The following is a 12340-nucleotide window of genomic DNA, read 5'->3' as shown; positions in this document are numbered from 1 at the left end:
ACTTTCAATACATCTGCAATTTAAGAAAAAAGGAAGAATAAAGAAAATGTGTCTATAAATGACTTGAGTTCATATTTGTTCAAACAAATAGTATTCAAGTCATAAAATACAAGCATGCCAAAATGATTCATTTCTCTATGGTCTATGAGCCAAAACCAAACAGAAATTCACTCATAAAGTATGTTTCTCAAAGAACATCAGTCATTTGGGTACAGCCTAAAACTTAAGTTTATCAAACTAACGTAAGTCTTGTGCATCTGGAACTGCCACTATATGACATGTCATACATTGGATCAACTTTTGTCAGCCCTACTTTAAATCATACTATACATAGCCATTTACATTCTCATTTTAATCACTCTAGTCATACAATCCTTGCTATCTTGTTACATTTTTGGCTAAAAAATAATAATCTGAAGCAAACAGTGTATTATAGATAGCCTGAAAAAGTTTGAGCAGTCACCACACATTTGAATCAGCTTATAAGGGTTGTCTTCAAGTCTTAACTAGCCAACCACTAGTTAAAGTATATGCCATCATGAATACATCTTATTGAGAACACTTGGTGAATGGTGCCCATCAAAGGTAATTTAATAACATATATTTCCCTCATGACTCGTGTCCATATCTATATCTAAATCATTTGTTTTGATAATTATTCCAATTATTATCTTTTTTCTTTCTTCTGCAAGCAGGAGAATAATGATGATAAGTTTTGACTACATAACGATCTTCCTAAAATCTTGTTTGTGAAGTCTCAAACTCTTCAAGTCAACATGTAGGCTTTCAAAATAAATGATATATCCAAATGAAGTACACAAGATATTATATTAACACAAAAATTGTTGGGTATGGTCCAAATCCATAGCCCACAAAATGTTCACTTTAAGAACATTTTAGAATGATTTGTTCAGCTCATAAAATTAGTAGCTAGATTATTCTAGTAATAGATATTTGCATAGAAAATACTAGAACATTAGAAAGATTATACTAGAAAAAGATTTGTGTGGAAATTATTAGATTCATGCCACCTACTAACCTCAAGTATAAATAGGGGTGTTAGACATCTTATTTAATCGAACCATCCACACAAAAATATCCTTCTTGTATTATTATTCCACTTCACAAGCTATTATCTTATATCCTTGTATCAATCTCTTTGATTATAATATAGTGGAATTATTTTTCAAGTGCTCGGTTTGTGTCATTTTCTTAATAGCTCTTCTTGCCCTTTACACTTTGATTATTTCTCGATTAAATTAAGTTTTCGCTAGCGCTCTTACCCTAACAAGTGGTATCAGAGCCAAAGGTTTATAATGTCGAGCGTTACAAAGTTTGATATCGAGAAATTCAATAGCAAGATAAGCTTTAGTATCTAGAAAATCCAGATGCAAGCCGTTCTTGTTCAAAACTGATTAAAAAAGGCTCTTCATACAAAGCCTTCAACGATGACCGACGAGCAGTGGCAAGAGTTGGATGAAAAAGCCATGTCGGCTATCCAACTGACTCAGAAGGTGACTCAGTGTTACCTGTAACTTCTGAAAAGAAGGACCTTAATGAATGGATTTTTGATTCTGGTTGCACCTATCATATGTGTCCCCATAGGGACTGGTTTACCACATATGAATTTGTTGATTGTGGTATTGTCTTAATGGGAAACGATGTTTCCTGTAAGGTTATTGGCATAGGTTCAATCAAAATCAAGACTCATGATGGCGTTGTCAAGACTTTGACTAAGGTTCGTCATATTCCTGACTTAAAACGCAATCTGATTTCACTGGGTACTCTTGAGTCTCTTGAATATAGATTTTCATCTCAAGGTGGAGTTTTGAAGGTCACCAAAGGTGCCCTAGTTGTAATGAAGGCCACAAGAAGTGGTAGTTTATATCTCATCCTCATTTATTGATTCTGGTCATACTCATTTATGGCATAAATGCCTCGGTCATATGAGCGAAAAAGGAATGGACATCCTGTGCAAACGTGGACTTCACGGCTCACCTAGTACGGGTAAGCTAGAATTCTGTGAGCATTGTGTCTATGGGAAGCAAAAGAAAGTAAGTTTCTCTACTGCTACTCACTGAACAAAGGGTATTCTTGATTATGTCCACTCTGATTTATGGGGACCTTCTAGGGTCGCCTCTTATTCTGGAAAATGCTACTTTATGTCGATTATTGATGATTTCACTCGTAAAGTCTAGATTTATTTCTTAAGGCGTAAAAATGAGGCTTTTCCCACTTTTAAGAAGTGGAAAGCTCTCGTGGAGAACCAGACTAGGAGAAAAATCAAGAAGCTCAGGACTGATCGTGGCATGGAATTTTGTGATGGAGAATTTGAAGAATTCTGTGCAAAAGCTGGCATTGCAAGACACAAAATATTACCTCACAAGCCTCAACAAAATGGTGTTGCAGAACGTATGAACCGAACTCTTCTTGAAAGAGCTCCTTGTATGATCTCTAATGCTGGACTATGGAGTCATCAATATCTATGGACAGAAGCCGTATCTACAGCCGCATATATCGTCAACCGATCTCTACACTCTTCTATTGACTTCAAAATCCCAGAGGAAGTCTGGTCAGGTACAATCGTTGACTACTCCTTCCTTAAAGTATATGGTTGTATTGCCTATGCTCACATTAATGATGGCAAATTAGCTCCTAGTGCTGTTAAATGCATTTTATTGGTTACTCTTCTGAATCTAAAGGATATAGATTATGGTGTCTCGAGTCTAAGAAAGTAATTCTTACTCGAGATGTTACTTTTAATGAAAAATGCTACTATCAAATCCTCTGGTCTGGAGTCTTCTATTTCATCTCCTAAACATATAATCAAGATAGTGTTAGTGAGAAGGTGGAGTTAGAGACAAGAAGTCAGTCTCCCACGGTGGAAGATGATGCTTCATCAAGCCCTTGTTCCAGCCATGATGATCAAGATCACGATAATGATTCTCCAATTACCAATGGATCAAGCCAGCCACAAATCTCTCATCAACCAACAGATTACAATCTGGTCAGGGATCGTTCAAAAAGGCCTATCATAAGGTCATCAAAATATTCTGCAGATAAATATGTGCTTGCTTATGCACTCTTAGTTGGCGAAGAAACTACTGTTGGAGCTGATCCATCCTCCTATTCAGAAGCCATCTCTAGTCCTGATTCCTTTAAATGGCTAATAGCAATGAATGAGGAGATCAATAGTCTTCACAAGAATGGCACATGGGACCTGGTGGAGCTACCTAAAGGCCGAAAAGCAATTGCTTGCAAATGGGTCTACAAGCAAAAGGAAGGCATTCCAGGAGTTGAACCCGCATGATGGAAGGCACGCCTCGTTGTCAAAGGATGCCATCAAAAAGAAGGTATTGACTTTAGTGAAATTTTTTCTCCTGTTATTCGTCATACTTCTATTCGAGTTCTTCTTGCAATGGTTGCTATGTTTGACATGGAGTTAGAGCAACTCGATGTCAAAACTGTTTTTCTTCATGGTGACATTGAAGAAGAGATTTATATGAAGCAACCCGAAGGATTTGTTGTTCCTGGAAAGGAAAATCTTGTTTGTCGCTTGAAGAAATCATTATATGGTCTTAAGCAAGCTCCAAGGCAGTGGTACAAGCGCTTTGATTCATTTATGATCAAAAAAGGCTACACACGCAGCCAGTATGATCATTGTGTCTTTTTCGGCAATATGGTGGCACTTTATTTATTTGTTGTTGTACGTGGACAATATGCTCATTGCATCTTGTGACAAGTCTCTGATCAAGAACTTAAAATCGCAACTTAGCAAGGAGTTTGAGATGAAAGATCTTGGTACAGCAACGAAAATTCTTCGCATGGAGATACATCGGGATCGACAGACCGGTGCAATTAGCTGGAAGGCTCAATTGCAACCGATAGCTACTCTTTCTACTATTGAAGCAGAGTATGTTGCAGCAACTGAAGGTATAAAGGAGGCTATATGGTTGCGAGGTCTTGTTATGGATCTTGGTATACCACAAGGTGTCACTGTGGTATTCTCTGATAGTCAAAGTGTTATCTTTCTCACCAAGAATGATGTCTACCATTCCAAGACCAAGCATATCTCAGTTAAATATCACTACGTCAGAGATATTATTGCTGAAGGTGAAATTGCAGTTAAGAAGGTTCATACTTCGGAAAATCCTGCTGATATGCTCACAAAGCCAATTCCTGGAATCAAGTTCGATCATTGTTTGGACTTAGTAGGAGTTTGTTCCTACTAAAAGGTTTTTTTAAAAGGGCTTTAACCATAAGTGACCTATGTAATTTGGTTCAAGGTGGAGATTGTTGGGTATGGCCCAAATTCATAGCCAACAAAACCTTCACTTTAAGGACATTCTTGTTTAGCTCATAAAACTAGTAGCTAGATTATTCTAGTAATAGATATTTGCATAGAAAATACTAGAACATTAGAAAGATTATACTAGAAAAAAATTTGTGTGGAAATTACTAGATTCATACCACCTACTAACCTCAAATATAAATAGGAGTGTTAGACATCTTATTTAATCTAACCGTCCACACAAAAATTTCCTTCTTGTATTATTATTCCACTTCACAAGCTATTATCTTATATCCTTGTATCAATCTCTTTGATTATAATATAGTGAAATTATTTTTCAAGTGCTCAATTTGTGTCATTTTCGTAATAGCTCTTCTTGCCCTTTGCACTTTGATTATTTCTCAATTAAATTACGTTTCCGCTAGCGCTCTTACCCTAACAAAAATTATTAGTATCACCAACAAATTGGGCATTGTTTCTTAGTAGATCTTTGTCATGAATGGTTGAGGGGTAATATAAGAATTAAATTTCTTGAATTGCTTGACTACTATCTCATTGTAATCATTCTTAGCTAAGTATCAATCTTCGATATACATATACATTTGCATTACACATTTATACAATTAGTCATCTACATTTTACATATAAATTGATATATTTATACACACTTATCTTCTGCCTAGATTAATATCATCTCTATGGATACGAGAAATTCAGAATTTGGATTTTGATGGAGTTTATGAGTTCGACAACATTGAATTTGGTGGTGGGAATCATCCTGGAGTTCAACAGTGTCACGAAACCACTATAAGTAATATATTGAATAAGATGGAGGAGTTGATTGCAAGAGTTGACAAAGAAACTAAAAATTACTTTTTGAATATGGAAGAAATTTTCAGACAATTCAACACTAATTTTCAGACAATTCAACACTAATCTTGAACAGATTTGAAACAAGATTTTAGAGATGAAAAAATCAGATGATCTTTGGGAGACTATTATTAGAAAAATGAATAGAAGATATCAAGAGGTAAAACTTACCGACATGAAGATTGACGAGGTTGTTGAAAAAGACAAACACCAAAATGAATTTGCACAGGTTGAGGAAGAAGATTGTGGAGGAATTGGAGATTCTTAAAAATTAAATAAAACAAAGCCATTCCAAAATAATTCAAAGAATTTTAAAAAATTAAGATAGGTTGTATTTTTACTAAGGTTGTCCTAGAGTGTGGAGACTGGAGAGTACAAACTCCGACATGGTGTTTGTATGTTGCCCGAAAAATGGAAGACGGGGTATGAAAAAGAGAAACAACGGAAGAAGACGAAAAAAAGGAGGATGCAAGGAAGGAACCGACTAGGTGGTTGTAGGATGGCTCAGCCACTGTTTAGTGGACCTAATGTTGCAGAATCTGTGACGAATGAGTGTACGTGGTGTTCAAGACGTTATGGAGAAGTCGCAGAATGGGAGAAGATGTTGAGCAAGTGTACTGCGGATCCGGTGGTAGCCTGAGAACCCTTGCTGGAAGATTGGAGAAATGGAGGTTAATAGCAATGTGCTGAAGGCGGCAACAGTGGTGAATAGGGAATATGAAGGTTTCTGGTTGTCATGTGAAAGTTGGTTTAAGCCACCCAACATTAGGGCTGAGGCTACAAAAGTAAATAAACCTCTTGTCCACATCATTGTTGACATCATCAGTCTGATGTTGACTTTCCAATTTCTATACCAAGCCCCAATACATCCATTTCAAATTTGCTCTATTCCTTTAGCCTTCAAACTTTTAGAGTCAAATATTCAAGTCATTTTTCTTTTGCAAGCCCACATTTTTCAATTTTTCCTTACTAAAACCTTCGACCAAGTTGACAATTTCAACCATCATCTTAACTCAATTTATGTTGTACCCACCTTTAGCAAAGGTGGATTTTTTTTGGAGCCGATATGTCATGAATGGTTGTGAGGGGTAATATAGTAATTAAATAATAAATAATAGTAGTACTTTGTAATTAGTTAGTTGAGAGAATAATATGTAGGGAGAAATGGAATAAACAAAAAGGGAAGGGAGAGAGAAGGGCATTCATTTTGGTAATACATTTGAGATGAGTTTATGACTCATTTAGGAAGACCTCAAACTTCTCGAATTACTTGACAACTATCTCATTGTAATCACTCTTAGGTTATAATCAATCTTTGAAATGCATATTCATTTACATTACACATTTATACAATCAGTCATCTACATTTTACATACAAATAATCATACGCATTTCTCTTCTGCCTAGATTAATATCATCTCTCTGGATATGTCAATTCATAACAATCTCATTATGTATGCAAGAGACAAAATGCTATTTTATCATATAGAAGAAAGAGACTATCAAGTATACCAAAGAAAGGTGATGTCTTCTACGGAGCAGGTTGATTAGAGTTAGAACCTTGGAGTCAATTCCTTTTAGAGTTGGAGCCACACATGCTGATGCAAAAATTATAGTCCAGATTTAGAGTCATAATTTGTTAAGATAAAAGTTCCTCGTTACAAAAAGTGGAAGATTAGACCAACCTAGCTCTAGCACATAGCAAGGTGTCTTTGAACCTAATATAAAAGCACGATGCTTATTTGTTGATTTAACAATCTATGAGGATTTGGCCTTTCCAATATTAGTGTATCAAACAACTCATGCCAATCAGCAACATTGTTCTTTTCAAGAATCATTACCACGACACACTTGAATAAAGAATGACAAAGTGGCAAGAGCACAGAATCCCGATTCTAATCTACGATTCTTCGACTCTATGATCCAAAAATATGCAAGTACGATCTTAATAATGGTATGATCGTACCAAGATCAAGAATATGAGTAATAAGATCATAACACGATTCTACGATCCAATGATCCGATCTTACAAGGTTAGTCTCATTTATAAAAAAAATTCTCATATTCTAGCTTTTACTTACATATAAATACAAGTTAGTAATATATCGCCAACGATTATGAAAATTCATGTACTTACTGATTACCAGTTCATAAATGATTATTATAAGTATTCCTTTTGATCAATTAAAAGATAAAGTCAAATAAATTTGTATTTCCAACTAAAAACTTTAATATGAACTAAAATGAACAAAAATGACAGATAACCAATCATCCTATATCATATCAAAGCATATTTGTAGGATCTTATGATCCTACGATCCGATTCAGTCGATTTTGATCCTACCCGCTTATCGATCCTATGTAGGATCCCGATTCTAACAACCTTGAAAAGAAATAAAAGCTATATTAAGGACATACTCCATGACAATGATCAATTTAATAAAAATCCCAGTTCCCACACAAACAAGTACACACACAGAAGAAAAGAAGAAGTAAGGCCAAATTAACAACTTGCCCTACCCAATATTTGACGGTTTTTACCTATATGGCATAACTATGGAAGTAGAATGAGCTCAGAGCTCAAAATCACTCTAGGAATTTCATAGAAGAAACAGTATGGTCCTTCGGTGTGGATATAACCCAAGATATGTAAGGATACTAATGCAGATGTACGAAAGTTTAACATGCTCAGAAGACATAACTCTAGCACCAGTAATAGAACACATATCCTATGGCTTTTGTAATCATCAAACATAATTTGAAGATGAACTTATGCTTGTCACATAATCATGATGCATGGAACAAATAATTACTTCAAAAAGTTTAAACTATTTCAACTAGTTTCTTTTCACTTCTTGGGAACATGAAACAAAATCTCACTCATACTATGCTATAGGAAAAACAACCTTAATTTCGAACACTATAGAACATTCAATGTTATTATTTGCACCAGCAACATCACCATAAACATTATTCTAGCATTATAAGAAAAACTTATTCAAGAAGGGATGAAACAAAGTCAAATATACCAACAAAAGATTCACTTGTGATAATACATGTAATATTTCCTATTGGCCTTACTCTTAATACATGGCAAGTGCAATGTCTCCCAACATATAAGAAAAGATTAGCTTAAACAACTTTAGAAAACGTCAAAGTGTCATCCTTTGATATCATTAATAAAAAGACACAATGTAATCCAGTGCCGAAAGGTTACTAATCAGTGATCTCACGGTCTATTACAAACACAAATGTCACAAACGAATCCTACAATCCACTAACTTGAACTATCCTTCACAATTTCTTGAAAATATATTTTTAAGGCTATGCACATAACTGTTCAGTTTTTGAAACTGATTCAGAACATTACATTTGTAACTTGAGATGACAAGTGATTGTCGGTTAATGACTATGTCACAAGGACTGAAAGGAACATTAAATACAAAGAAAATCATACAACAAACATCAAAAGTCAAATAGGAATGCATGTGAAAAGAAGATTATTGCTGACAATCTTATGTGTTGATTTATTTTGGTTCATCCAGAAATAAAAATAACATCATTGTTAAAAAGTAATGACCAAGAAGGTTTGGCTAATCTCATACCTTGTCAAATATTTGACACGTCCAATGAAAAAGTTTTACAAGAATGTTCAGCATAGAAGCTCCTCGCACTATCCTCATTAAACTAAATTTCCATCTCAATTGTGTTGCAATATCCAGAATTCATAAATTTATTCTTGATTTCTTCACTGCAGTTGTCGAAACCCCATCTGGCTTTCTAATGGTTTCTCCTTTCACCCTTCTCTATAGAATGAAAATCAGCATACATAACATGTGATAATTAAATCGAATAAAATGAACAATCATATACAAACATCTATAGTATTCAAGGGGCATGATCTCGTAGCAGAATAATCAACAAATTTTGTAGTATAATCAATTTGACTCAAGAATTACAATGAAATACACCAGAACTCAAACTACAGATTTATAAACTTTCCACTTTTCAGATTTATGTCCACATCAGCTTAATAAAACCAAAATTGCCAACTGCTACTTACTAAAATCCATTTTGTCATTTGTAGTCTTCATGAACTCACAGAAATTCAGCTTAAAACACTTGTCTTTCTTATTTTGCATTTGTTCATGTTCTTCCTCATCTCATCTTCCTCCTCTAATTGTGTGCCAATATTCACAACACACATATATCTAACTTACTAAGCATGGGATATATTAATCTTGGAACTCACGTATTAATTAAGTGACTCCTTTACAATAAAAAGGAATAAGAACTAAAACCAAATATAATCAACTAGCTATCCATCAATGAGACACAGCTTATCATGCAATTAATCCTCAACTTATGTATAACCTTCTCAGCATTGTAACCTAAAACCTTCAACTAAAATTCAACTAGTCTAAAACAAAAAGTTTAAGTTGAATTGTTACTTTGCCTCCTCACATGTTCAACTCCCTTGGTAGGCTGAATTCATATACAAATTATTTTCAGCAATAGTGAATAAATCTACATAAATAAGTTTTTTCTGCATTCAATTCAATCAATGGACTACTTGTGATGAAATCCAATATAGTCGAATTACAATGCCTAATACACTTATACATGGAATTTAACACACAAACCAATATTCAGAACTCGCAAAGTAGTATATATTAAGTATTAACATCAAACTCCATAACCAGCCAATTTTTTGGCCCTAAATTGACCAACATGTAATCACACAAACGCTAAGCCCTGAGTTCAATGATTATGAAAAGAATAGTGAAGAGAATGCAGATAACAAAAGGAGTATAAAACAACACAATAATCAAACATCAAACTAAACCAAAAACAAATAAGACAATTTCTGACATCGCAGAATATTCAGATAATCAAAGGCATCAATTATAAGTGTTGCTTACTTGCTTCCTCTAAACAGCGATTCAATGATCGAACAATTCAACTACTGTACATCAAATTCATAAGCCAAATTGAAGGAACATAAAGATAGATTCATCGATAACATAGCATAATTCAATCGAACAAAAGAAAAAAGAGGAACCAATAACGTCGTTACCTGTTAACGTCAATGGCGGCTAAAAGGATGAGGATGGCGAGATATAGGTAACAATGTGAAGCCATGGCCGGAAATAAACGAAGGAAAGGAGAATTTGGAAGAAAACCAGAGAGAAAAGTGTAAATTGTGGAAGATTAACGATTAGTCACTTAGGATGATAAAGTGATGACGCGGAGAGATTGCGAGAGCGGGAAACGGAGATGGCAAGACCCATGCTAATTCTTATAGGAGTGCAATTACAATCTAGAGCAACAATTAAAAAATTCACAAAAAAACCTCCATTATCCCACTCATAATAATAATAATAATAATTATTATTATTATTATTATTATTATTATTATTTAATCTTACTTTTTATTATTTTTCCAAATAAATATTGCAATATTAGTGTCTGTATAGTTGACCATTAATATTGCAATATTAGTGTTTGTTTAGAAATTGATTTTGGGTAAAATTGATCGCATTTCTCTAATATTCTTTTTGAAGGAAGGATGGAAATAGAGTGTATGTCATTTTTTCTCGCCCAGACCTTGTTTACAAATGGGATATTGGGTTGATAAGGATGATGATGATGTTTAGAAATTGACTTTATAGAATTATGGGTTTTATTTAGATTTTAGGAAAATTCCACGTGGTAATCCTGAGATATTGGGTTTTCCACGTGGTAATCCTGAGATATTGGGTTTTCCACGTGGTAACCAAAGTTTTTCAAAAATCTACGTAGTAACCCTGAGATTTTATTCAATTCAACTTTCGTGACCCTTTTACCCAAAAAAACGTTTGAAAATATTAGTTGAGTCAGGATAACGTTTTCTGTACCCCTGATTAACCCTTTTATCAAATTTAATTGCATTAGAAACTTATATTTCCGCCAAAAAAAAACCCTAACTTGCCCATTGTGATTGAAATTAATTTTTGGGTTTATCTTTTGGCGAAAATATATGTTTCTGATGCAATGGAATCTAGTAAAAGGGTTAAATAGACGTACAGAAAACATTATCCTTACTAAACTAATATTTTCAAAGATTTTTTTGATAAAAAGGTCACAGATGATGAATTGAGTAAACCTCATGGTTATCACGTGGATTTTTAAAAAACTTAGATTACTACGTGAAAAACCCAATACCTCAGAATTACCTCGTGAAATTTCCCTAGATTTTTTTACTACATGACTCTAGGGTTTTTGATATTGTTTTGGATTATTTTGCATTTTCAATGTTATAATGTTAGTTTGATTTTGATTTCTATAGAGCGAGTAAGCGTGATTTTGTGGAAAAAAGCAGAAAAAAGAGAAGGAAAAAATCGAATATAAATCGATTTATGTAATTTTGACATGTGTACAAATAAATAATTATTAATTTAAATTAAATTCTATATTTTTTTCTATAGCCAGAAGAGGCATTCTTCCTCCAAAAGAAGAATTGTTCATCTAATTTCTAATCCTCTTCAAAAGAAGACCCTCATTCCACTTTCATAACCAAAAGGATCTTGTTTTGTGCTAAACTCACTCATGAGGAAGCATTTCTTCATTGATGTTATTGCTCTATTGAGGTGTATTTATAAACAAACTAAATTTTTAGGATGAGCGGGTACATGGATTTAGATCCAAATTCTGATATTAGGGTCTAAAACCTCATATTACTTTATTATATTTGTAAAATATACTCCAATACAATGAAAGTTATTACTAACCTTCTGCTTGAAAAGAGTCATCCTTCTGACATTTTTGAAAGTAAACTAATTATCATTCTAATTAATCTTCATAGTAGATGGTCTCTAAGACATCGTTTTCAATTACCATCATAGCTTGTTCATTTAGCCTTTTTTATAACATGGTAGATTGCTAGTGGACTTTGTTGAGATTAATAGTGTGACTTGAGTGCACAATTAATGTGAGCATTTATGTGTGACTCATGGGATGGAATTCTATGGATGACTTAAATGGGTGTATTAAGTTCTAACTTAATGTTTGTGATTTATGATGGAGTTTAAGAGCTTGATTAATTCATGAAGTTATATGACTTAACTATGGGACTTAATGAAGAAGTGTAAATGTTTAATTGAAGATGCTCTACTATGCTTAGTCGAGCAAAACTTCAGA

General features: G+C 33.9%; 1 long non-coding RNA gene across 1 annotated transcript; it reads right to left on the bottom strand.

Moving 5' to 3' along the window:
* Positions 1-19: 19 nt before the first annotated feature.
* Positions 20-10456, bottom strand: LOC130827327 (uncharacterized). The gene is made up of 3 exons (XR_009047193.1): positions 10239-10456; positions 8767-8967; positions 20-6759 (listed from the first exon to the last, which is right to left on the bottom strand). It is a non-coding gene; the product is annotated as an uncharacterized LOC130827327 (long non-coding RNA).
* Positions 10457-12340: the final 1884 nt, after the last annotated feature.

The sequence above is a fragment of the Amaranthus tricolor genome, chromosome 11 (genome assembly GCF_026212465.1).
Source record: "Amaranthus tricolor cultivar Red isolate AtriRed21 chromosome 11, ASM2621246v1, whole genome shotgun sequence".
NCBI classification, from domain to species: Eukaryota; Viridiplantae; Streptophyta; class Magnoliopsida; order Caryophyllales; family Amaranthaceae; genus Amaranthus; species Amaranthus tricolor.
This window is presented reverse-complemented; position numbering and strand designations above follow the sequence as displayed.